Source organism: Schistocerca piceifrons, chromosome 1 (genome assembly GCF_021461385.2).
Source record: "Schistocerca piceifrons isolate TAMUIC-IGC-003096 chromosome 1, iqSchPice1.1, whole genome shotgun sequence".
Taxonomy (NCBI): Eukaryota; Metazoa; Arthropoda; class Insecta; order Orthoptera; family Acrididae; genus Schistocerca; species Schistocerca piceifrons.
In genome coordinates, this window is record NC_060138.1 from 983819761 (window position 1) to 983847250 (window position 27490).

Below are 27490 nucleotides of genomic sequence, written 5' to 3' on the forward strand. Positions count from 1 at the left end.
ACTACCAGCGCCATGTCATCATAACGAGCGTATGCTTGACATGGAAAGGATTGCATCTTAATTTAAGAGTTAAATTAAAAATTGGAATAGCGTTTCCAAATTTTGTCAGTATATGCTTAAGTATATTAATGTTAACATTTTAAAGTCTGACAGGGATCAAATGAATGTTAGGCAAAATATACGACTTAAGAAAAACAAATTACGCTGAATAATGAAACTATAGAGCTAAAAATGGAACAGAATATGCAAATCAATGTCACAATTTAAACTTGAAAGTCTCAACTTGATCTGACTAATATTTTGGTTAATATCGGCGTTTTTACGAAGAATTGAAGCCGCAAAATATTAAACTCATAAAGCTGAAAATTCCTATGTACCCTCAGTTTCATCAATATTAAATATGTGACACCAATAGCCGGCCGGTATGGCCGAGCGGTTCTAGGTGCTACAGTCTGGAACCGCGTGACCACCACGGTCGCAAGTTCGAATCCTGCCTCGGGCATGGGTGTGTGTGATATCCTTAGGTTAGTTAGGTTTAACTTGTTCTACGTTCTAGGAGACTGATGACCTCAGAAGTTAAGTCCCATAGTGCTCAGAGCCATTTGAACCATTTTTTTTGTGATACCAATAAGTTTCCTCTATTAGTTTGCATATTATTTACTAAAATCCAAATGTAGAACAAAAACATCCCTATTCATGATACATTAAGTATGATTTGCATATGTAATAGAAAGTTATAATGACAGCACTCGATTACAGTAATATAATAATAAGCCATACCAAGTTTCAAGACTGTGTCGTAAATAAAAGCGGTACAAAGAATACTAAAGAGGCAGTGCAGAGGTCATATTCTATTGTTGGTTCCATTCTAAAAATTCTAGCTGATACAGTTTAAATGCAGTCGAGCTAAAACCCTTTTAGTAACTGAAGCAAACTCAACTGTATATATAGAAAAATTAAGAAGAGTGTAAGTTATTAAACGACAGAACTATTAAATAATACATATCCAAGAAAGGGGCTACTTAGATGCTGCCACCTGTGCCTAGGATGGCTGATAGCAGACGTTCCATTTGGCGGCACGCTGCGCCCCTATGTAAATACAACCAGAGAGGCAGCAGGAAGACACACTTCGCACCGATATATCAAATGTCCGCGTCTAAATCCCAATTGCATTCTACCTCGCATGATGTCAGAGCGGACTACATGAATGCATTTTCGATAGAAGTAGGAAGTGAAATCGCGAGGACTGTACACAGTCCGGGATCGCTTAAGCTTCCTGAAAGTAGTTGTTTGTGTCACCCATAATGTTGACAAAAACGCATGACAAGTGGCGAGATTATATTCCACTTTTAAGGCGAATGATTAGCTATTGGCGATTAGAAGTAAGGTTGATAGACCATTTTACTTGGAACTTCCTGTAGGCGTCGCCTCTGAACTGTTAATAGTGCTGTTTCCAGTAAGTATATTGGTTACAATGCTAAGAATTGTATTCTGTGCATGTTAACTTTTATAGAATTGTGGTGTGCGTACTGTATGACCTTCCTGCTGAGTAAATAAGAAGTAGGCAAATTTTATTTCAGTAGGCACAAAGAGTAATGTGAAATTCCAGACTGGAAATAATGGTCAACAAGCTCTCCATCTGTTTCCAGCTGATCCCAAATATAGTTTTCAGGCTCTTATAGACAGCTAAAATAGGTGGATAGCACACAAAGACAACATTACAGTCCCTACATAACGACAAACGAGAAACACAGATCAAAGCCCCACAGTAGGACATCAGAAATTACACGGACATCTATTAATGTCCATCTCTGTCCACGAAACACTTGCCATCTCCAAAAATCTCAGCGTGCATGATACTTCCCGATATCCCAAATATGTTTTCATCTACCTGCATCTGGCTGTGAACAAAATTTGAGGTATTATTGCTGCTGTACTCCAAAACCATATCAAAGAAAATTCCAAGGCCGACCGGTGTCAGCGGTGTCAAACAGGACTTATAACTTTCGGTAACTGTAAATCAATCAGACTGTGCAGCCCGGAACTGCAGAGATGTATTATTCTCATTACTATTATTGTTGTCATTCAGATAACTTTCCATAGCTTGGGACGGCAGCAGCACATTCGCGAAGGCTAAGCTTGAAATTGTCCCACGTAGAGCCCCAATCAGTGTTCATTACACAAGCTTGCCTCTTTTAAGTAACTGAATTTTCTCATTTTCAGAGTAATGAAAGGCGATGTGTTTCAATTGTTAAAACCATTCAAAAGCCAAGACCGCATAAAAATTTTCTTTGAGATGACAGCTTTCAACAGTCATTGCTGTTATCTTCAGATCTTTAACATGTTTTTGTTGTAAAACATGTTCATTTTACGCTGAACGTCACGCAAAATATGGTAAGCGGATAAATCTCAGCACATTATAAACGTTTCTCATCGTTAAAATATTTTTTAAAAAAGCATAAAGTTCCTTTACATATAATGCACATAAACAGATGTGCTATTGCGTACCGTGTTTGTATGATGTGAAAACCATCTGTGAGCAACGTGTATATGGACATGGCCTTGTGGACAATAATACAAAGCGTGGCTCATCGGTATTGTAGGAGCTGTGAAGGACTGGTATTGACAACATTTTTGCTCAACAGTTATTACAAAATATTGTCTTTGAGACCAAAGTAATTTTAACATAAATTGAATGTTTCAACTCAAGCTCTATAACTATTTGTGATAAAAAGTTTAAAATGCCCAAGGCTATTTCAAAATGCACGTAGTGACCTTTAAACAAATTTACAATAACAACTGACAATAATGAAAACCTGAAAACAGTATTCTGAAACTGAAATTTAACCAACACACTTGAAATACACAACAAATTACAGCGGGCCCTCCTTATCACTAGTTTTGTACACACTTTTTTTTGACCTAGTTTAAAATTTGCTCATTTAATATACAGGAGAACCACGCAGTTTCTAACAAGTTTAGGTACTAACTTCTTCAGATGAACGCCGAATTAAGATGCATGAATTATTAAATTAGAAAGGTAATTACTTAACTCAAGAACCAATCTTCAGCATTGTAATTCATCCACTGCTACCTCAGAGGGCTTACAGATCCACAATCTGGCCGTCTTATTCTATTTCACACGTCAGTCTTGCGCACACTTTCTGGCAATGCATTACACACATAATCAAATTGGCGTGATAAGACCTGAAACATAAACCATTTACCGCAGGCCCCACACGTATATACAAATAATTGGCCAAACCAGGGCAAACTCAATGACAACCTTGTAACATGAAAAGTTAAAACACATAAATGATTAATTTCATCATATGGTGCTTCAGTTGCACAAAAAATATATGTATTTGCACGATAGGATCTGCCGTTAGGCTATTATTACGTTTTTACTCACAATACATCCTGCATATTGATTCCACTTAGGTCTCAGTTCTGCCACTAAGATTACGCGTTTAGGCACAGAGAACACAATACGTTAGTCTCCAGCCATAAATTCGATGAGCCGTACTTTTAGGGCGTGGAGTGTTGTGACTGAAAGCTTGCCATTAATACAAAAGATTTTTAAGAACCATTCAAAAGTCAAGATAGCATTAAAAGTTTCTTTAATTAAGGCGATCGGTTTCAAAAGTCGTTGCTGTCATCTTCAGGTCTTCGAACACATTTCGTACTATGCTGAAGAAAAAAGGTTTGTAGTTTGTGAGGCTGTCTAGGAAACCCAAGCGCATCTCAGCACGACGTGTCAACACCAAAGAAACCAGCTGATAATGCAACCAACAGTAAAATATTGTACGGCTGGCGATTTAAGGAGGTTGGGGGATGCTGTAGAAGCATTCCAACAGAACTGACTGTGGAGAGCGAGTCCGAAAATTCTCGTGCGGTTTGAGAGACCACACTTCATGAGTTGATGGATATATTTCGTATTTACAACGACTTTCTATCACAGTTATTTGGATCGAGCAGTTCAAGTGGCCCAAATGGCTCTGAGCACTATGGGACTTAACTTCTGAGGTCGTCAGTCCCCTAGAACTTAGAATTACTTAAACCTAACTAACCTAAGGACAGCACAAACATCCATGCCCGAGGCAGGACTCGAACCTGCGACCATAGCGGTCGCGCGGTTCCAGACTGAAGCGCCTAGAAGGGTTCGGCCACCCCGGCCGGCAGTCGAGCAGTGTCTCTATTCTTACCTGAGGGATATTCGAAATAACAACTGAAGAAATACTAGAACGAATATGTGGGGTACGTGGGGATTTACCTGCGTGGAAAACCCTCAACGGGAGAGGATTAAGATTGACCAAAAGTCTGCTAAGTTGAGACCGGGAAGCCTTTGTCGCTACAGAAGGAGCAGGAGGAACATTGGAAGGGACATACTAAAAAAGCAAAGTAGGGAACAATGCAGACAATCATATTGAGTATAGATGCAATATGGAGAAGTAAAAATGATATCAAAGTAGAAAGGAATGAAGAACGGCATTTGCTCTAAGGAATAGTGGCTTAAACCTAAAAAATAAACGAAAGGCACATTGTGGCGTTTTCCATATCCAATAGGCTCTTATTATTCTTGGATGCAGGTGTTCAATCAACCGACTGTCCCGAGGAAATATGAGTGCTTCGAGGTGTAGTCACTGACTCTAGAGAATTCTCACAAAATGGAGGTTTGACAGAAATTGCCTAACGGCTACGATTTTACTAATAATTCACAAGCTCTGACTTCTCTCAAAGAAATATAACTAATCAGAAGACGGCAAAGAGAAAAATTCGGAACTGTTGGAGTACGCGAAGAATTTAAGACAGTAAGAAGTAATCTCACGTCACCGAGTAAGTAAACTGTAACTCGCGTAAACTGATTCCAGTCCTACATCAAGAATGAGTCGGCCGAGGCGGCCGAGAGGTTCTAGGTGCTACAGTCTGGAACCACGCGACCGCTACGGTCGCAGATTCGAATACTGCCTCGGGCATGGGTGTGTGTGATGTCCTTAGGTTAGATAGGTTTAAGTAGTTCTAAGTTGTAGGGGACTGATGACCTCAGAAGTTAAGATCCCTAGTGCTCAGAGCCATTTGAACTTCTTTTGAATCAAGAATGAAATTTTGTAGCAGAATGAAACTGTGTGCCGGACAGAGACTCGTAATCGGGACCTTCGCCTTTTGCAGGCAAGTGGTCTACTGAACGAGCTACCCAAGCACGACTCACGACCCGTCCTCATAGATTTACTTCCGCCAGTTCCTCGTCTCCTACCTTCCAAACTTCACAGAAACTACATGGATTAGCGCTCCTGGCTTAGCCACAGCCTGGAGAATGTTTCTGGAATAAAATTTTCACTCGGCAGCGGAGAACTTCCTGGAGTGTAAAATTGTTTGCTGGACTGAGACTCGGACTCAGGACCTTTTGTCTTTTGCGGACAAATGCTCTACACGAATATTGTTTCTAATTGAGCTTCAGTTTAAATCACAACAGCGTACTTCGTAAACATTCAACAGAAGAAGTCACTAAAGCGGAAAGTACTAATGACTTCCAGCGAGCTTCAAAATCAACATCCCTGTTTTCTGGTAAGGAATAAATTAGTGTCACTTAACATCCCTGACTAGACCTAGGCCGCGCGTAGTGGCCACGGTCCCTCCCTCCGGAGGTAGAGTCCTCCCTCGGGCATGGGTGTGTGTGTCGTTCTTAGCATAAGTTAGTTTAAGTAGTGTGTAAGTCTAGGGACCGATGACCTCAGCAGTTTGGTCCCTTAGGAAGTCACACAAATTTGGACACACACACACACACACACACACACACACACACACACACACACACACTAGACCTAAATTTCAGTACAACATTCAAGAAAACATTTCTATTTTGGCGATGTATAATTTAGTACATGATCAAATTCAACGTATCACTGTTTTTTCTGTACTTTTTTGATGTTTCGTAGGTTCAGTATTCGGCAGTCTCGATTATATAATCTTTGGTACCTGCTGCAGCCTCGCCCGACCGTCGGATATCCGCTGTTGGTGGCCGAATGCTCAGTCCACCGATCGTAATATTGACGGCGATGCCCACTCACACACGTCGTGATTTCAGCAGGATGTTTTTGACAGTGATTATACATAGAATTTCCCCCATTATGGAGCATACATGCATTCTCCACTGTCTCTTTGTCAAACATCATCTCCAAACGACCGTCTCACTGGATTGGCTTACAAAATAAATTAATACGGTCGCGATAATCGAACTGTAATAACACGCATGTTGCTTTAGGTTGTAACAGAATGTAGCGACTTTGAAATTGATGTAGTTCGATCAAATAATTGGATAATTCAGACGATATATTGGAAAATAAAACCATTGGAGCAGTCAAATAGTATCAGACTTTAGTGGTAGATAAGAATTGCAATTCTGTGTCAGCAGATGAATTATATATTTCATAGCTTAATGGCCAAACAATTCACCGGCAGTCTGAACTGTAGATAAACTTATTGCGCTTCATCATCAATATAAGTCAACGAAGTACTTCTTTCTAAATACATAATTGCGTAGTTACGTTACCTGACACCAGCGTAGACTTTCTGATCACTTTTCTTCCTTGCAAAATTGATTCGGAAAGTTTCAACTGAAATAATAGCTCTTTATTAAGTCAGAAGCCCTCTGCCCAACCTAACAGAATGCAACTCGTTAAATACAGAGAAGAAATATACAATATTACCATCTCAAAGCGTAACCAGTATTACCTTATTATTAATCACGGTCACTTTGCACGTGGTGTAATAAAATAATAGTCATTGCTCGTTGCAGCAATTTATCGCGAATATAAAAAGCAACAGATGCTACAGTAAAATAACTTTTGTGAAGTACGTACATATTTGCGGATTAAGAGTGCAATACCCCGAATAAACGATAGACCGGTATTTTTCAGTTTTACCAGGAAGCTCTTCAAATTTTACGAACACGTACCACGTTACGTATGGAAGGCGGCTGTCAAATGCGGTTTTAGATCGTAATAATTAATATTTAACAGATATGCACAATATACAAGCTTTTGCCTGCCAGGAGCCGTCGTTGCCACTAGAGCGTGACTACAAAAATATGTGCGATGCAGAGCCACGCGTTAGAGAACGTCTCATTGATATCTAGGATTATGATTCACTTTTAAAGGGCAGTCGGCCGAGATCAGCAGTTAACAGCCAGGACCTAAGTATCTATACACAACGAAATACGATTTAATTCTCCTCCAAAATATGTACAAAACACTTTGTCACAAGATAAGGGACAACGGACACAAATAATATATCGTTGAGTGCTACACTCCTGGAAATGGAAAAAAGAACACATTGACACCGGTGTGTCAGACCCACCATACGTGCTCCGGACACTGCGAGAGGGCTGTACAAGCAATGATCACTCGCACGGCACAGCGGACACACCAGGAACCGCGGTGTTGGCCGTCGAATGGCGCTAGCTGCGCAGCATTTGTGCACCGCCGCCGTCAGTGTCAGCCAGTTTGCCGTGGCATACGGAGCTCCATCGCAGTCTTTAACACTGGTAGCATGCCGCGACAGCGTGGACGTGAACCGTATGTGCAGTTGACGGACTTTGAGCGAGGGCGTATAGTGGGCATGCGGGAGGCCGGGTGGACGTACCGCCGAATTGCTGAACACGTGGGGCGTGAGGTCTCCACAGTACATCGATGTTGTCGCCAGTGGTCGGCGGAAGGTGCACGTGCCCGTCGACCTGGGACCGGACCGCAGCGACGCACGGATGCACGCCAAGACCGTAGGATCCTACGCAGTGCCGTAGGGGACCGCACCGCCACTTCCCAGCAAATTAGGGACACTGTTGCTCCTGGGGTATCGGCGAGGACCATTCGCAAACGTCTCCATGAAGCTGGGCTACGGTCCCGCACACCGTTAGGCCGTCTTCCGCTGACGCCCCAACATCGTGCAGCCCGCCTCCAGTGGTGTCGCGACAGGCGTGAATGGAGGGACGAATGGAGACGTGTCGTCTTCAGCGATGAGAGTCGCTTCTGCCTTGGTGCCAATGATGGTCGTATGCGTGTTTGGCGCCGTGCAGGTGAGCGCCACAATCAGGACTGCACACGACCGAGGCACACAGGGCCAACACCCGGCATCATGGTGTGGGGAGCGATCTCCTACACTGGCCGTACACCACTGGTGATCGTCGAGGGGACACTGAATAGTGCACGGTACATCCAAACCGTCATCGAACCCATCGTTCTACCATTCCTAGACCGGCAAGGGAACTTGCTGTTCCAACAGGACAATGCACGTCCGCATGTATCCCGTGCCACCCAACGTGCTCTAGAAGGTGTAAGTCAACTACCCTGGCCAGCAAGATCTCCGGATCTGTCCCCCATTGAGCATGTTTGGGACTGGATGAAGCGTCGTCTCACGCGGTCTGCACGTCCAGCACGAACGCTGGTCCAACTGAGGCGCCAGGTGGAAATGGCATGGCAAGCCGTTCCACAGGACTACATCCAGCATCTCTACGATCGTCTCCATGGGAGAATAGCAGCCTGCATTGCTGCGAAAGGTGGATATACACTGTACTAGTGCCGACATTGTGCATGCTCTGTTGCCTGTGTCTATGTGCCTGTGGTTCTGTCAGTGTGATCATGTGATGTATCTGACCCCAGGAATGTGTCAATAAAGTTTCCCCTTCCTGGGACAATGAATTCACGGTGTTCTTATTTCAATTTCCAGGAGTGTATAAAACGGCGCTGAATTGCAGCTCTGTCAGATCACACACCACATCCAAATCGCATGATCTCGAAAGGAGCAAATGGAAATAAAAGCAATGCAATCTCTAACTGCTGCATAAAACCTATGAGTATTATAATTAGACCCATACACATACAGGTACGACGAAGCACATGGTTTTAGTAAGCACTGCAGTCAGATAATGGTAGCTTAACCAAGGTTTTCCCAGGTCAGTCGATAAATATTTTGTAATTTTAACGGTTACTTAGTACCTCAACATACAGGTACTGATTTTAATGAACAAGGACGAACTGTAATGTGGACCACACAGGTTTAACAGATCATAAGCTATACTATCCCGATACATTAATTCTAATAGAGTGGTCCAGGTTTACAATCAAGCTCACCCTACTTTAATTTACAGAAATCATGTCGACATAGTACCAGAGCACACGTGGTGAAATAGTTGCCTTCCAGTCCTCGATCCCAATGATTATGAACAAGCTACTGCTCATTTAAATATCTTAAAAACTCTTTCTCAACGGTTTGGTTGTAGTTAACACCACAATGAGCAGAAGGAAACTGGTTTTGTTAACTTGTGGACCGAAACTCCGTATCAGAGTTCCAATACAAAAGAAAACCTACCAGACCACCGGTTCCTATGAAGCACATATAATAGCGTTTGCATATATAAGCTGAATCTTTCAGTTCATATAATCAACTACGCTGACAGGAAAAGAAATTCCAACAGCGAGAAGGAGTTTTGGGATATAAAATAAAGTTGTAGGCATGTTCTTCATTCGAAAGATGATATCTATTCAAATTCCGGGCCAGTCACATAAGAGTAGCCCCAGTAGCGCCACTATGACGATGCAGACCAGGGTTTCTTTAAATGCACGCCGTAACTTTACTGACCCGTTAGTTACCTTTGAGACTGGAAGAGAATGCCTTTAAGGTGATAAAGACGCCATTGTCAGCATCTCACTGACTTTTAATGATGTCATGTAATAGGGATAAAAGAAGCTGGGGGTCTCTTCCGCGACATTGCAGGAATGTAGACACTGTACAAGGCTGCTGGAAGCGGTGATCACGTGAATTTACGGTAGCAAGAAGACTCGGCTCCTGACGGCCACGTGACACTATTGAGAGGGAAGACCATCGTGTTCGGCGTGTGGCTCTGCCGCATCACACTGCATCTGCAGCAACAATTTGAGTAGCAGTTGGTATCACAGTGATACAACGAACTGTTACAAAGGACAGCTCTGAGCCAGAGGCCCAGTAGCGTGCATTCTACTGACCATAGACCAATGCTCCAGACCACCGCCATTGCGACTTCATTGGTGTCAAGTGTCACGTGAGAGCTCGTTACAGGGCAGGGTGAAGGTCTGTTGTATTTTCGGATGACTGCTGGTTCTGCCTCGGTGCCAGTTTAGGCCGTGTGTTCATTAGTAGGAGGCCAGTTGAGGACTTGCAAACAACCTGTTTGCGTGCTAGACACACTGGACCTACACCTGGAGCTATGGTCTGAGGCGCGAATCCGTATGACAGAAGGGGCGTTCTCGTGGCTATCCCACGCAACCTGACTCCAAATTTGTACGCCAATCTGGTGATATGATCTGTTGTGCTGTCATTCAGTAACAGCATTTCAGGGCGTGTTTCCCAACAAGATAACGATCGCACGCATACAGCTATTGTAACCAAACATATTCTATAGAATGTCCATACGTTTCCCTGGGCTGCTCGGTTATCAGATATGCCTCCGATCGAGCACATATTAGACATCATTGGACTACAATTCCAGCGTCATCCACAACCAGCATTAACTGTCCCTGTATTGTCCGACCAAGTGAAACAGGCATGGAATTCCATCCCGCAAACTAACATCCGGCACCAGTACAACACAATGCATGCTTGCGTTCAACATTCTGGCGGTTACACCGGTTACTAATGAACCAGAATTTCACAATTGCAATGACTTACCTCGCGCTTACATTAATCTGTAATTCTGCAACGTTAACCACTTAAATATGTTACCTACAAAAAAGTATTACAGAAATTTCATTACTCTATATTAATTATTTTTTGGTGCCGTGATTTTTTGTCAGTATATTTTGTTAGTTTAACTTCTTAAACAAAATAAATAACTGTGACAATATTTGGAAAGTGCTCAATTAACCTGTGAAAACTGCCAAGAAATATCTGTACTGACCTAGCGATGATTACGCCTACACACAGCGTACTAGCTATTTATATTTTCGTACACGCACAAAAATTTAAATAGAAAGAAACATGTCGGCGTACCGTGAGCTTTCGAATAAGCCATCAATCTGGTAAATTCACTCTCTGTCCCCAGTGAAATGCCCCCAAAAACAAGCGAGTAAACACTTAATAATGTAGACGTTGCAGGCATGAGGAGAGAGGCTGCACGACGCAGAGGCAAGCCCAGGGTAATCGAGTTGCGCCTTTCCTTAGCTCGCGGGGAGGTGATGCCCTCCCTGATTTACCGGTCATTGTGCACACTGCAGCGGACAATGAGATTAGCGGACTCGCACCCCCTCTCTAGGGAAGGAAAGACGCGAGGGTCGCCTGTCTCTTAGGGGGACGGCTCAGTGATCGAGGGGCGAGACACGAAATGGACATCCGGGGTGGAGCAGGGCGAGACCTGACCTCCCCTCTGATTAGAGCGGTCTGATTCACGCCCAGGCTTCTCAGGAGAGTGCCACGACAATAAGGCCAGCGATATCCCCCGACTCGCTCTCTGCACACCTATGCTGTGCCAGTGCTGTGCCGGTTTTCGTATCCTGGGGCCCAGATCGCGGTATGAAACATTTTCACACCATGAGGTGTACTGCTAAAATACCGAAAAAAATGTTCAAATGTGTGTGATATCTTATGGGACTTAACTGCTAACGTCATCAGTCCCTAAGCTTACACACTACTGAGCCTAAATTATCCTAAGGACAAACACACACACCCATGCCCGAAGGAGGACTCGAAACTCCGCCGGGATCAGCCGCACAGTAAAATACCGAACTAAAATAAATTCTCTGGACAGAACTACAAGCAATCAAGTTTGCTATAACAGTAAACTTGCAGCACGTGTTGGACTAAATATGTGAGGCTCCACACGATTTATGATGTATCGATATAAACTATGTGATAAAAAGTATCCGTACACCACCAAAAACATACGTTTTTCATGTTAGGTTCACTGTGCTGCCACCTGCTGCCAGGTACTCCATATCAGCGACCTCAGTATTCATTAGACATTGTGAGAGAGCAGACTGGGGTGCTCCGCGGAACTCACGGCCTTCGAACGTGGTCAGGTGAGTGGGTGTCACTTGTGTCACACGTCTGCAATCGAGATTCCCACACTCCTAAACAACCCTAGGTCCACTGTTCCCGATTTGATAGTGAAGTGGAAACGTGAAGGAACACATACAGCACAAAAGTGTAAGAGGCTGACCTCATCTGTTGACTGACAGAGACCGCCGACAGTCGAAGAAGATCGTAATGTGCAATAGGCAGATATCTGTCCACACCATGACACAGGAATTCCAATCTGCATCAGGATCCACTGCAAGTACTAGAACAGTTAGGCAGGAGATAAGAAAACTTGGAATTCATGGTCGAGTGGTTAGAGAGGTTAGAGGGTCTCGGGAAAACACAAGAAGGGCTTCAGTCACAAAGGCTGCAGGCTGAACACAGGAAGAACATAGACACAGGAACCATTGGTATTAAAGGTGTAAATTGTCGTAGCTGTGTTGGGACAGTAACAGAGCTCCAAGTGCTAATAAAAGCACTGATGATCAAATCGTTATAGTCACTGAAAGCTGGCTAAGGCCGGATATAAGCGGAGCCGAAATTTTTGCGAAGAACCTAACAGTGTTCCGAAAGGATAGCCTAAACACGGTTGGCGGTGGCGTGTTTGTTGCTGTTCGAAGTAGTTTAATTTGTCGCAAAATTGAAGTAGATACTTCCTGTGAATTAGTATGGGCAGAGGTCATTGTTGGCAACCGGAATTAAATAATAATTGGACCCCTTTACCAACCTCCCAATTCAGATGATACAGTTGCTGAAAGGTTCAAAGAAAACTTGAGTTTGATTTCAAACACGTACCCGACGCATACTATAATAGTTGGTGGTGACTTTAATTTATCCTCGATATGTTGGCGAAAATGCATGTTTAATTCCAGAGGTACGCATAAAATATCATCCGAAATTGTGTTAAACGCATTCTCTCAATATTATTTCGAGCAGTTACTTCATGAGCCAACACGAATAGTAAACGATTGTGAAAATACACTTTACCCCACAGCAACAAGTAATCCTGAGTTAATTACGAGCATCAAAACCGATTCACGGATTAGTGAACACAGGGTTGTCGTAGCGAAATTAAGTATTGTAATTCCAAAATCCTCGAAAAACAAGCGAAAAATATACCTGCTCAAAAAAGCAGATAAAAGTTCACTTGACGCCTTCCTCAGAGACAATCTCCACTCATTCCAAATTATTAATATAAGTGTAGACAAAATGTGACTTAAATTCAAAGAAATAGTATCGGTAGCAATTGAGAGATTTACACCAAATAAATTAACATACGACGGAGCTGATCCTCCTTGGTACACAAAACGCGTTAGAACAGCGTTGCAGAAACAGCGAAACAGACATGCCAAATCTACACACACGCAAAATCCCCAAGATTGGCGATCTTTTGCAGAAGTTCGAAATTTAGCGCGGACTTCAATGCGAGATGCCTATAACAGTTTCCGCAACAAAACTTGGTCTCGAAACCTGGCAGAAAATCCAGAGAGGTTCTGGTAGTATGTGAAGTATGTTAGCGGAAAAAGACAATCAGTGCTTTCTCTGCGCGATAGCAATGGAGAAACTATCGAAGACAGTGCTGCCAAAGCAGAGCTACTAAACACAGACTTCCGAAATGCCTTCACAAAAGAAGACGGAGTAAATATTCCACAATTCGAATCAAGAACAGCTGCCAACATGAGTAACGTAGAAGTAAGTATCCTCAGAGTAGTGAAGATACTTAAATCTCTTAATAAAAGCAATTCTTTTGGTCCAGACTGGGTACCAATTAGGTTCCTTTCGGAGTATGCTGACGCATTTGCTCCATACTTAACAATAATATACAACCGTTCGCTCGAGGAAAGATCTGTAACCAAAGACTGGAAAGCTGCACAGGTCACGCCAATATTCAAGAAAAGAAGTAGGAGTAATCCACTAAATTACTGGCCCATATCGTTAACGTCGATATGCAGTAGGATCATAGAACATATATTGTGTTCGAACATTATGAATTACCTCGAAGAAAAACGGTCTATTGACACACAGTCAACATGGGTTTAGAAAACATCGTTCCAGTGAAACACAACTAGCTCTTTATTCACATGAAGTGCTGAGTGGTGTTGACAAGGGATTTCAGATCGATTTCGGATTTCTGGATTTTCGGAAGGCTTTTGACACTGTACCACAGAAGCAGCTCGTAGTGAAATTGCGTGCTTATGGAATATCGTCTCGGTTATGTGCCTGGATTTGTGATTTCCTGGCCGGCCGGGGTGGCCGAGCGGTTCTAGGCGCTACAGTCTGGAACCGCGCGACCGCTCGGGTCGCAGGTTCGAATCCTGCCTCGGGCATGGATGTGTGTGATGTCCTTAGGTTAGTTAGGTTTAAGTAGTTCTAAGTTCTAGGGGACTGATGACCTCAGAAGTTAAGTCCCATAGTGCTCAGAGCCATTTTTTGTGATTTCCTGTCAGAGAGTTGACAGTTCGTAGTAATTGACGGAAAGTCATCGAGTAAAACAGAAGTGATTTCTGGCCTTCCGCAAGGTAGTGTTATAGGTCCTTTGCTCTTCCTTATCTATATAAACGATTAGGGAGACAATCTGAGCAGCCGTCTTCGGTTGTTTGTAGGTGACGCTGTCGTTTACAGACTAATAAAGTCATCAGAAGATAAAAAAAATTGCAAAACGATTTAGAAAAGATATTCTGAATGGTACGAAAAGTTGCAATTGACCCTAAATAACGAAACGTCTGAGGTGATCCACGTGAGTGCTAAAAGGAATTCGTTAACCTTCGGTTACACGATAAATCAGCATAATCTAAAAGCTGTATTTTCGACTAAATACCTAGGTATTACAACTACGAAAAACTTAAATTGGAAGGAACACATAGAAAATGTTGTGGGGAAGGCTAACCAAAGACTGCGTTTTATTGGCAGTACACTTACAAAATATAACAGACCTACTAAGGAGACTGCCTACACTACGCTTGTCCGTCCTCTTTTAGAATACTGCTGCGCGGGTCCGCAGCTCGTGGTCGTGCGGTAGCGTTCTCGCTTCCCGCGCCCGGGTTCCCGGGTTCGATTCCCGGCGGGGTCAGGGATTTTCTCTGCCTCGTGATGACTGGGTGTTGTGTGATGTCGTTAGGTTTAAGTAGTTCTAAGTTCTAGGGGACTGATGACCATAGCTGTTAAGTCCCATAGTGCTCAGAGCCATTTTCTGCGCGGTCTGGGATCCCTACCAGGTAGGACTGACGGAGTACACTCAAAAAGTTCAAACAAAGGCAGCACGTTTTGTATTATCGCGAAATATGGGAGAGAGTGTCACAGAAATGATACAGGATTTAGGCTGGAAATCATTAAAAGAAAGGCGTTCTTCGTTGCGACGGAATCTTCTCACGAAATTCCAACACAAACTTTCTCCTCCGAGTGCGAAAATATTTTGTTGACTCCTACCTACATAGGGAAGAACGATCACCACGGGAAAATAAGGGAAATCAGAGCTCATCCGGAAAAATATTGGTGTTCATTCTTTCCGCGCGCTGTACGAGATTAGAATAATAGAGAATTATGAAGGTGTTTCGATGAACCCTCTCCCAGGCACTTAAATGTGATTTGCAGAGTATTCATGTAGATGCAGATGTAGTTAGATAGGCCACACATCACGTCGGTAAATGCCAAACGGCGCCTCGCTTGGTGTAAGGAGCATGAACTTTGTACGACTGAACAATGGGAAAACGTTGTGTGGGGTGACAAATCACGGTACACAACGTGGCGATCTGATGGGAGCGTGTGGGTATGGCGAATGCCCGGTGAATATCATCTGCCAGCGTCTGTAGTGCCAACAGTAAAATTCGGATTCTGTCGTGCTATGGTGTGATCATGTTTCTAATGGTGGGGTCTTGTACCCCTTGTTGTTTTGCATGGCACTATCACAACACAGGCGTACATTGATGTTTTAAGCACCTTCTTGCTCCCCACAGTTGAAGAGCAATTCGCGGATGGCGATTGCATCTTTCAACAGGATAGAGCACCTGTTCAAAATGCACGGCCTATGGCGGAGTGGTTGCACGACAATAACATCCCTGTAATGGACTGGCCTGCACAGAGTCCTGACCTGAAACCTATAGAACACCTTTGTGATGTTTTGGAACTCCGACTTCGTGCCCGGCCTCACCGACCAACATCGTTACCTCTCCTCAGTGCAGCTCTCCGTGAAGAATAGTCTGCCATTTCCCAAGAAAGCTTCCATCACCTCATTGAACGTATGCCTGCGAGAGTGGAAGCTGTCATCAAGGCTAAGGGTGGGCCAACGCGATACTGAATTCGAGCATTACCTATAGCAGGTGCCTCAAACTCGTGAGTCATTTTCCACCAGGTTTCCGGATACTTTTGATTACATAGTGTAGTTTTATTATCAGGGAATTATTGGTTCCCCACACTGAGGCAAAAGTTCGTTCAATACAAGGAAGACAAGAGTAGTCTACATATCTTGGAAGATACTCACTACATGCCGATAAATATACGATTTGTACCCCCCTAAATTTACTACCTCTTATATTGCCGAAATGAAACAAAATCTGAATATTGCAGTTGGCCAGGGATGCACCTACATCAACGGTTCATACAATGCGTAGTAATGCACAGTCCCTACAAGTAAACAAACATAATTTCCAACACAGGGTCAAGTTTTTCTTCTTTTTTTCATTTTTTTAGCTTTTTAATGGCACATGTGTATTTTTTCTACCGACTGAAAACTAGAGATACAACAGTGATGGAAGACTTCGTTTCACTGCTCTAAACCTGATACTTTCTGGAATACTTAGACTTTTCTTAACGGAGACGGTGTCACTTTTTCTGCCTTATGCTGTTATGCCATAAGGCGAGTTGCCTGCACATTCCTGAAGTCTGCTAGAGTCAACCGTTGCTCTGTGCATGACGGCAGAAACTGTGGCGTCGTTGCCATCGTGTAAAGTCAACTTTTTCCAGAAGGTATGAGGTTTAGAACTGTGAAAACAAGTCTGTTGTCACTAATTGTACCTCTAGCTTTCATTTCCGTGGAAAAGATATACATGTACCATTAAAAAAATTACTATCTGATCAAAGTGATGTTTGTTTACTCATAGGGATTGTGCATTTCCGCGCATTGCGTGAGCATCTGACGTAGGTGCATCCCTGGACGAATGCATTTTTCACATTCTGTTTCGTTTCGGAAATATATGAGGTGAAAAACTTAGGTGGTACAGGCTGTACATAGGAAAGTGTACAAAACTGGACTCCTCTCCTCCCCCTCTCCCACCTAAAGCGAATCGCTGGTACCTGAACTCTAGTGGGGCTAAATGTGTATAGTAGTTTACTCTTTACTATTCTGTAGTGGATTCAAAACTCGCCCACTTCACACGTTGCTTATCAGTTCACCATTACATGTTTTGACAACGGAAAAAAGGTTTTTTGTATTGCGCTATTTTTTCGTTATTTCTCTTAGATATTGGCAGATAAAACTTTCATCCTGTATGTCGTCTTGAAAAGATTAATGTTTATGATTAAACCGTTTAATTTAGATAACTGGTTAAAAATTTATTCTGTTACGTAAAGTAGGCTATAGCTGTGTAAACTAGACCCTGTCAGCTGCTTAAACTGGACCCCTTCTTTTCTCAAGTATGAAGCCTGCCTGTATTAAGAGAAACTGTAATTCTCTTCGAATTCTATTACACACTCGAAGAGGACAATAGGGAAGACTGATATAAACAAATTGAGTCCTCCTAAAATGACTAAAGCTGCAGAACGTATGTTGGAGGAAGACCGGTAAACAATTTGATGTTCTAAAAAGGAACGCCTACGAGGATGTTTAACATGACGTACGTTACACTTGAGGAAGCAACAAAAATAAAACAAGGCATATCTACAATTGTGGGAACAGATAATGAAGAAAAGCTGGTTTACTGTGCCCCACTACGGAAGCTTTGTTTTTTGCGCTGACTCATATTGACTTGGAAGTGTGCCTGTACGTTGGCAGAGAGAAATAACACTGAATACCCTTTCGAAGACGAAACTGCTGGGAAAAAGTGGATTATTCTTTTTCTTAAGCTCCACAAAACCAAATCGTCAGAAAGAAGGCCTACAGGAACGTCCTACAGCAGAGCTCTTCGGTTACGAAAGAAAACGTAGTGAACACTATACGCTTCTGGAGGTTTTTATTGTAACTAGAATGACACTAGACACTTTTCGATTTAATTCCTTTTTCCAATCCTGTGTAAATGCTATTTTGATAATTTTTAGAAAGGGTCCGATATTAGTAACTATTTTTCAAATTCGCGAAGTGTAATGTTTTGGAAAATAAACTTTTTCATAATAACTTTTTGTTATATTTTCTAAGAGTAATATGTAAATGGTGCATAACGTTGTAAAGTAAATGTCACATGCTTTTGATACATATACAGGGTGAGTATAATTAAAGTTAAACTTTCAAACAACTGTAGGAATAACACGACTGGTCAGAATGACGTCAAATTGCAACGGAATAATATCGGAGAAAGGGAAAAACGTATGGAAGAAGAAAAATAAATAGTCACAAAATGTAGCAATAGATGGAACTGTAAGCACAATAATTTAATAGTATTCGACTACAAATGACAAATGAATCATACAACAATGCCTAAGTTGTACGTCTGACGATAAAGCAACTGTATTACACGGTGTGCAAGGGTGTACAGGTGTGATACTGTTAGTTAGGTAAGCCAATCCACCATGGCAACTTCATCTCACAGATGGGAAAAATCGGTTTTTAACTGTCCTGAGGCCAAAAACCGCAAAGAAAGCGTCAACCAAAATCAAATCGGAGTATTAATTTCGCTGTGACTGCCGCAAATCATATTCAATACGCTGTCCACCGTTTTCTACAACAAGTTGACATCGAGAAACAGCATGTTCCACAGCTGATCGAAGTGTTTCCGGGGTCATGTTCAGAACACAGCTAAGTTTGCAAAGCAGCTAGGTTTTCAATCGGAACATTGAACACTGGGCTCGTATTGATACAACCTGTCAGATGGAAGTAGGCTTCGTCCATCCACAGAACCTCCACGGCCAATCATTGTCCACTTACATGGGAGCAAGAATTTCTGAAGCAAACATATCTCTTGCTGGCAGGTCAACAGGAAGCGACTAGTGCACATGAGTAATTTTGAAGGGATAGCAAAGAAGGATGTTTCGTAGGATTTTACGCATCGTGCTCACGGATATGTCCAATGTTCGGGCAATTCTCCGCGCACTACATGTTTTCACACTATCACTCGTCTCCTCCTACATTGCTGTGGCCATTGCTTCCACGGATGTCGAATCAATTCGTTTCCTCCCTCTACCAGGTTGCACACCAAAAGAAGCCGTCTTTTTGAATTTCCTAATCATTTTCTCCAGACCCGCGGCAGTCATCTGACCAACGCCTTGTCAAACCCTTCAGGGTCCGGAACTCTTACAGAGCGATTTGTGCACAGTCATCATTCTTGCCATCAGTAGAACGGTAAAATTAAGCATCATCACTTCGTTTTTGTCATTATGTGACAGGAGACCGTCTGCCAGTTACACTTTTCTGTATCTTTTTTCCTTCCAATCCAACACTTAGATTCAACCCTTATTCTGATAAAAGATATCTCTTACCATTGCCGTGTTAACCCATTTTACACAAATACTTGCAGACGAACTGAATAGTGTTCACGTCCGTGTAAGGAATGTGCTTGAACCTGGAGGAAGCGAATTGACATTGAGGTTACGTAGTGAGAGGAAATTATTATCACTGAATAAAATTGTAACCGGAAAATCTGTGAATTGTAAGCTTATTTTATAATTTACGCTGATTTGTAAGATTATCATTTATGTCTTCCTTTGCAAGCAGCTTGGATCTTTAGGGATACAGGAGCGAGGAACAGATGCTGTTCATGGTAAGAGAATTCAGGTACTAATTTATTCCACATATAATACAAAATAGTAAAAACCATACATAATTTAGTTGCTAAAACTAGATCTGAATTTAGAAACATACACTACTGGCCATTAAAACTGCTACACCACGAAGATGACGTGCTACAGATGCGAAATTTAACCGGCAGGAAGAGGATGCTGTGATATTCAAATGATTAGCTTTCCAGAGGATTCACACAAGGTTGGCATCGGTGACAACACCTACAACGTGCTGACATGAGGAAAGTTTCCAACAGATTTCTCATACACAAACAGCAGTTGACCGGCATTGCCTAGTGAAACGTTGTTATGATGCCTCGTGTAAGGAGGAGAACTGCGTACCATCACGTTTCCGACTTTGATAAAGGTCGGATTGTAGCCTATGGCGATTGAGGATTATCGTATCGCGACATTCCTGCTCGAGTTGGTCAAGATCCAATGAGTGTTAGCAGAATATGGAATCGGTGGGTTCAGGAGGGTAATACGGAAGGCCCTGCTGGATCCCAACGGCCTCGTATCACTAGCAGTCGAGAGGACAGGCATCTTATCCGTATGGCTGTAACGGATAGTGCAGCCAAGTCTCGATCCCTGAGTCAACACATGGGGACGTTTGCAAGACAACAACCATCTGCACGAACAGTTCGACGACGTTTGCAGCAGCATGGACTACCAGCTCGGAGACCACGTCTGCGGTTAGCCTTGACGCTGCATCACAGAGAGGAGCACCTGCGATGGTGTACTCAACGACGAACCTGGGTGCACGAATGGCAAAACGTCATCCGTGTTTTGTGACATCGCGGTGAACGCACACTGGAAGCGTGTATCCGTCATCGCCATACTGGCGTAACACCCGGCGTGATGGTATGGGGTGCCATTGGTTACACGTCTCCGTCACCTCTTGTTCTCATTGACGGCAGTTAGAATAGTGGACGTTACATTTCATGTGTGTTACGACCCGTGGCTCTACCCTTCGTTCGATCCCTGCGAAACCCTACATTTCAGCAGGATAATGCACGACCGCATGTTGCAGGTCCTGTACAGGCCTTTCTGGATACAGAAAATGTTCGACTGCTGCCCTGGCCATCACATTCTCCAAATCTCTCACCAACTGAAAACGTCCGGTCAATGGTGGCCGAGCAACTGGCTTATCACAATACGCCAGTCACTACTCTTGATGAACTGTGGTATCTTGTTGAAGCTGCATGGGCAGCTCTACCTGTACACGACATCCAAGCTCTGTTTGACTCAATGCCCAGGAGTAACAATGCCGTTAATACGACCTGAGGTGGTTGTTCTGGGTAATGATTTCTCAGGAACTATGCACCCAAATTGCGTGAAAATGTAATCACATGGCAGTTCTGGTATAATATATTTGTCCAATGAATACCCGTTGATCATCTGCATTTCTTCTTGGTGTAGCAATTTTAATGGCCAGTAGTGTATATGATACAAAGCTTTATAAATCGTCACTCTTCAACACAGTGTCTCTTCAGAAGATTCCAAGGCTTGGCCACTATGAAGATCTGTAATTGTTATTCAGCTATGAAGCACACAAAATGGTGTAAATGCATGAGTATTCGTACTTAAGTGCAAACGCCGCGGAAGCCCCAGAGAATGTATGCTCGCATCTCATTGGCAGCGCCCTCGTGCCGCGGCGGCGACTGCAGCGAAACTGGGAGCGCGCGTATTTGAAAATGCAGCAGACAGGAAGACGGCCGATACCGCTTAATTAACTCTAGATGATGGTGATGAATTCAATAAATGAGATAAATTGATTTTCGTAAAAAAAATAAGCCAGTTCTAAAACATATTACATTGTTGCAAAGGAATAAATTCTTCAATTTATAATTTTGAGTAGCCTAAGTTCTTCATGACAATTTTACGTGTAGACTAACTCATCTTATTTGTCTTTCTGCATCAGATGTAGTCTTCTTGTTCATCAGTAAGTAGGACTGCACGCTGCTTCACGTTCCGTACATACATTAAAGCTGACAATAGCCAACACGCTTCCACAGTTTATTCATTTTCATGTCTCTCTATAGCAGCTATGCCTGATTGGTTTAAAATAATTAACTATGTCGAATAAAGTGTTGTCGCTTCTTCCCAAGCCACTAGCCAGGGGAAATGTTACTTCAGGTACATCTCGTCAGCAGGAAATATGCACTGGGCTTAAAAAATGTCTAATGTGGGAAAAATCTGCAAAAAAAACTTGCTATTTCCAAGTTAAAAACAATGTATTTTCACATTTACAGAGTTAAAACAGATTGTTACACGAAATAAGAGTTGCAAGGAACTTTTTTTCTGTACGACACGGAAGAGCTCTTTATGAGCACTTTCACAGTACTACAAAATCAGTACTTGTTCAACTGTCAATACCAGGACGGCCGGCCCGTGTGGCCGAGCGGTTCTAGGCGCTTCAGTCTGTAAGCACGCGATCGCTACGGTTGCAGGTTCGAATCTTGCCTCGGGCATGGATGTGTGTGATGTCCTCAGGTTAGTTAGGTTTAACTAGTTCTGAGTTCTAGGGGACTGACGACCTCAGATGTCAAGTCCCATAATGCTCAGAGCCATTTGAACCATTTTTAGCACAAGGACGACAGTTCGATGACACTGTAGTGTCACCACACAGCACCAAACTGTTTCCAGAATGAAACAGATTCTATTTGAAGAGGAATTGTTTACGACACTAATTTAAAACTTTTGTACATTTAAAATTCTGTAGCTCATTTTCTCCAACACCGAGAATATCCCTGGCACTGTATCATCAGCCTGATATATAGATAGAGACGGAGCATTAGGTATTACTCTTTCAAAGAAACCATATTGGATTTACGCCTTAAGAGATTTAGGGAAATTTCGAAATAACAAATGTGTCTGGATAGGTGGGCAGGGACTTGGATCGCCGTGCTTCAGAATGCGACTCTGGCACCACCTCGCTCAACACCTCCATGGAAAACTCAACCCTAAACAGTATTGAAATATTTTTAAGTTTTGTTAAACAAAAATATAATACAGTAACTCAATAGGAGATAATCCTCAGGCATGTGTTTATTGTCGCTTCGGATGGAGACGTGCAAAAACCCGCGTGATGCTAACATTACACCCAATCCTTTCGTTGGCTTTGCTTGGCATTTCGTTTCCTTTTCAAGATAAGCTCCCATTTCAAAGACTGGTGGAAATGACGCAATAAACATAATGGCACCATTTACTTGCTTTTTCTTACAAAACTAAAAGGCCCTGAAAGGTGGCAGTTCCTGTGGTTTAAGATTTCTGTCGGCGTAAACCACAGCGCCGACGCTGAATGACTGACCCAGGAGGTTAGGGCGGAATTACCCAGATAAATCCGACGTCAGCGTAGGCGGCTCTGGAGAGGGAAAGACCTTTCACCGAGTTACCACGTCACATTACGTTGCGTAGCAACGCCGAATCCGGCGCACCGGCTAACCGACAACCACGGCGAGGCGTCATATCGCAGCAGACCACTTTTCTCGGCCGTAGCCGTAGCAGCGGCACCGTTCGGCCCTTCCGACATTCTCTTCCAACACCCTTCTCCACTCCCCCCCCTCTCCCGCTCTCCCAAAGATTTACGACTTCACAGATTTAGCCCGTGCACAATGAACGGGGTAATGGAGGCACGCTGAATGACCCGTAATAGAGCGAGCCTTATAGGCCGAGCAGTTTATTAACACGTGACAAAGGCCGTCTGGGGCTGCGGCTATCGTTTAGGAGAGCAGTCCTTGACCGCCACCGGCGGCTGGCGGCTGAAGGCCGGTGAGGAGCAGGCGGCTCGTATAACTCGGCTGCGCCCCTCGCCCCTTCGGCAGCGTCAACAGTCGGTGCGGGAGCTGACGTACGCTTCCGCGTCGTCGCAGTTTTTACGGCCCCCCGCGCAGCGCTTTATGGGCTGGCCGCCACTCCGTGAACGACACCGGCGTTCCAATATGGACCGTCACATAACTCAGGCGCCGCGCCGCTTTATCTCGCGCAATTTATTAATCTCCGTAAGCATTGTTCCGTCCTCTCGCGAAGCACCCCACCACCCACCGCCGTGGTCCTGCCCGGCTTTGATTGTGCTATCAATCGCTCTGGATAGCCCTCCCGGCGTCTCCGGGACGAGATCTACACTGCGGAGCTTAGCACTGGTCCCCTCCCCTGCTACAGTCGGTAAATCTGGAGGGAGACGGCACTCTGTAAGCAGCTGATTGGGCCAACAATTAAGGTTCTATTAATATTTTGCACACCACAGACGATATGTACCTAGGATCTTAAAAAAAAAAAAATTGGAAAAAAGTTTGCGTGAGTTCATCACATGTTTCACATATGTACACTACTGGCCATTAAAATTGCTGAACCACGAAGATGACGTGCTACAGACTCGAAATTTAACCGAGAGGAAGAAGATTCTGTGATATGCAAATGATTAGCTTTTCAGAGCATTCACACAAGATTAGCACCGGTGGCGACACCTACAACGTGCTGACTTGAGGAAAGTTTCCAACCGATTTCTATACACAAACAGCAGTTGACCGGCGTTGCCTGGTGAAACGTTGTCGTGATGTCTCCTGTAAGGAGGAGAAATGCGTACCATCACGTTTCCGACTTTGATAAAGGTCGGATTGTAGCCTATCGAGATTGCGGTTTATCGTATGGCGACATTACTGCTCGAGTTGGTCGAGATCCAATGACTGTTAGCAGAATATGGAATCGGTGGTTTCAGGAGGGTAATACGGAACGCCATGCTGGCTCCCAACGGCCTCGTATCACTAGCAATCGAAATGACAGGCATCTTATCCGCATGGCTGTAACGGATCGTGCAGCCACGTCTCGATCACTGGGTCAACAGACGGGGACGTTTGCAAGATAAAAATCATCTGCATGAAGAGTTCGACGACGTTTGCAGCAGCATGGACTATCAGTTCGGAGACCATGGCTGCGGTTACCCTTGACGCTGCATCATAGATAGGAGCGCCTGCGATAGTGTACTCAACGACGAACCAATGTCTCTGTTGTAGAGCTCACAAATCTGAAATGTTCGATAGGCAATAATTTCACGACTGTTAAAAGATTCCAGCCCTGGTATTTTGTCTATCTTAGGATCACTTACTACAGCAACGGTGATGTAGCCATTACCGTGCTGTGCGGCATCATTGTTCGTAAGCGTAAAATTCAGAACACAACCACAGCACGCTGAAGGACCATACAGAATCACTTGTGCGCCTACATAGTTCTCGGTATAACAATATTATCGACGGCTTTATACACTGTCGGGCGGGAACGCTTTTATCCTCCTATGATCAGGTGGCATCTTCTGTGTGAGCGGTCCAGTGCTGTTGTTCGAGCGGCTGCACGAAGACTGACGCCATCTTACCAAAATCATTACGTGTATAGGAAAAACTGTTGCACATTATCACAGACATAACATTATTAAATCAAGGCAGGATATAACCATTCGACTGTATTTGTGGTAATAGTACAGAAATAGTAGAGGAAGTTCAGTAGTAGTATTGGGAGTAGGAGGACTAGAAGTGTTTATTGCAGACATAACGCTATTAAATGAAGGTTGCATTTGAGAATTCTCGTTTGTACTTACTAGTAACAGTATAGAAGTGGTAGTTGTAGTAGTAGTATTATTAGAGGGATGAAGAGGATGAGGAGGAGGAAGAGGAGTAGCAGGGAAATGGTTCAAATGGCTCTGGGCACTGTGGGACTTAACATCTGAGGTCATCAGTCCCCTAGAATATAGAAGCACCTAAACCTAATTAACCTAAGGTCATCAGACACATCCATGCCCGAGGTAGGATTCGAACCTGCGACCGTAGCGGTCTCGCGGTACAAGGCTGAAGCGCCTAGAACAGATCAGCCACAGCGGCCGGCATTGGCAGTGAGAACTAGCATTGGTGCTATTGCTGGTAGAGCTTTAGAGTGCTACACTCTGCCTCTGGAGGTCGTGCGTTCAGTCCTGGACGGGACAGAGGTTTTTCGTAATTGCAGTTAGAGACAGGCAAAGCCTCTTGAGGATGGCAGGAACGAAACTCATCGAAACATTGAGATAATTCAAAGCCTTTGTTTTAAGGGGTTTGGTCAGACTCACTCAATCACAGGAAAGAGCTCGCTGTTTTTTCATGACGCATCACTCCCCATTTACTTACTAAAATAAAACAGAAGATGCCTTGTTCCTTTTTTAATTCAAGGTCAGTTTGTCAGTACCTTTTTCTTTTTAAAGCTGTCTCGAGAGAACATAGAAGGAGGCTTATAGTTTTCCGTTCCTTCAAATTCTATAGTTTTCTAAAAAATCTTACATTTTGTCCCTAGTAAAGTTCCAAAATGTCACAACAATATTGTGACTATTTTATCAATCGTGAAAATTCCTGGATTTTACTCTTTCATAATTCTGTGTAAAACAAATTATGATGTAAAAGCTACAATGTAATTCAAATTTTCTTTCTACCTCCTGAAATTGCCATCCGTGGACGTTCACGACCAACGTGCTAATTTATGTGTCTAAGAGGATGGAACTAATCGGTGTCATGACTTTTAAACAAAATTTGACCAAATACTAGAAGAACTTCAGTTTCGTTTTTCGGTGCATATTTGTCCTACTTTTAACTAGCTACACACCCACACACACGACACAGATATAACTGTTAAACATAATTGCAACGTGGAGTTTACGTGTAAACAGGTGACAAGTGAAATAATAAGAAGTACAGAGGACTTGCAAGGTACCACTAATTTATTACTGATCAACAGTTTAACCCAAACGGCACAGTATTTACCAAAAATTTTCTGCAAGTGTCTCTTATTCACATGTCAGAAAAATACATTAGACAATACCTTTCTAATTGAATTAGTTGCCCACAAGAACTTCTTATAACTTCTATACTGACTGTAAGTACTTCAATAATAAAAGGTAAAATCAGGTTCATTTAACAAAGGGCACTTGAATAATAAAGGTGAAATAAGTTTCTTTTAGATAGGTCACCTGGGCCAGCGCAAGAGGACAATTCACATAATTACCAATTTCCGCTACCCATCAAGTATTTCTCTTTAACATGTGCATAAGTCCAACTCCCGCTGCACGTAAGGTATAATTCAGAACACTAGTCTCGTTCCTTTATGGTTTTGAAGGTAAATATATAAGCAGTATAGCAAACGGAACAGACGCCTTGGCGTCCCAATGCAGAGGAAACTTAACTTAATGCAAGATCCCCACTCACTGAAACCCGAAGAACTCAGTGGCCGCCGTATCGGTACCATTTTCCCCGCGGCCAAAAGAACCTCCCGTTCCCTCGTACTCCGGATATCGATTTAGACATGGACTAGGTGCCCGCTGCAGCGCTGCAACAGAAAAGCACAAACACACAGCCACAGTCAAAAGAAACAATGTTAACAGCCCGAGAATATAGTAAGATAAAATTCTGTAAAGATAGATCACATCAAGATAAAGGCAAATTAAAAATGGTTAAAAGAATTAACTGTATACCTCAAATTTCAAAATATGTAAAATTGCACCAGCACAATCAGA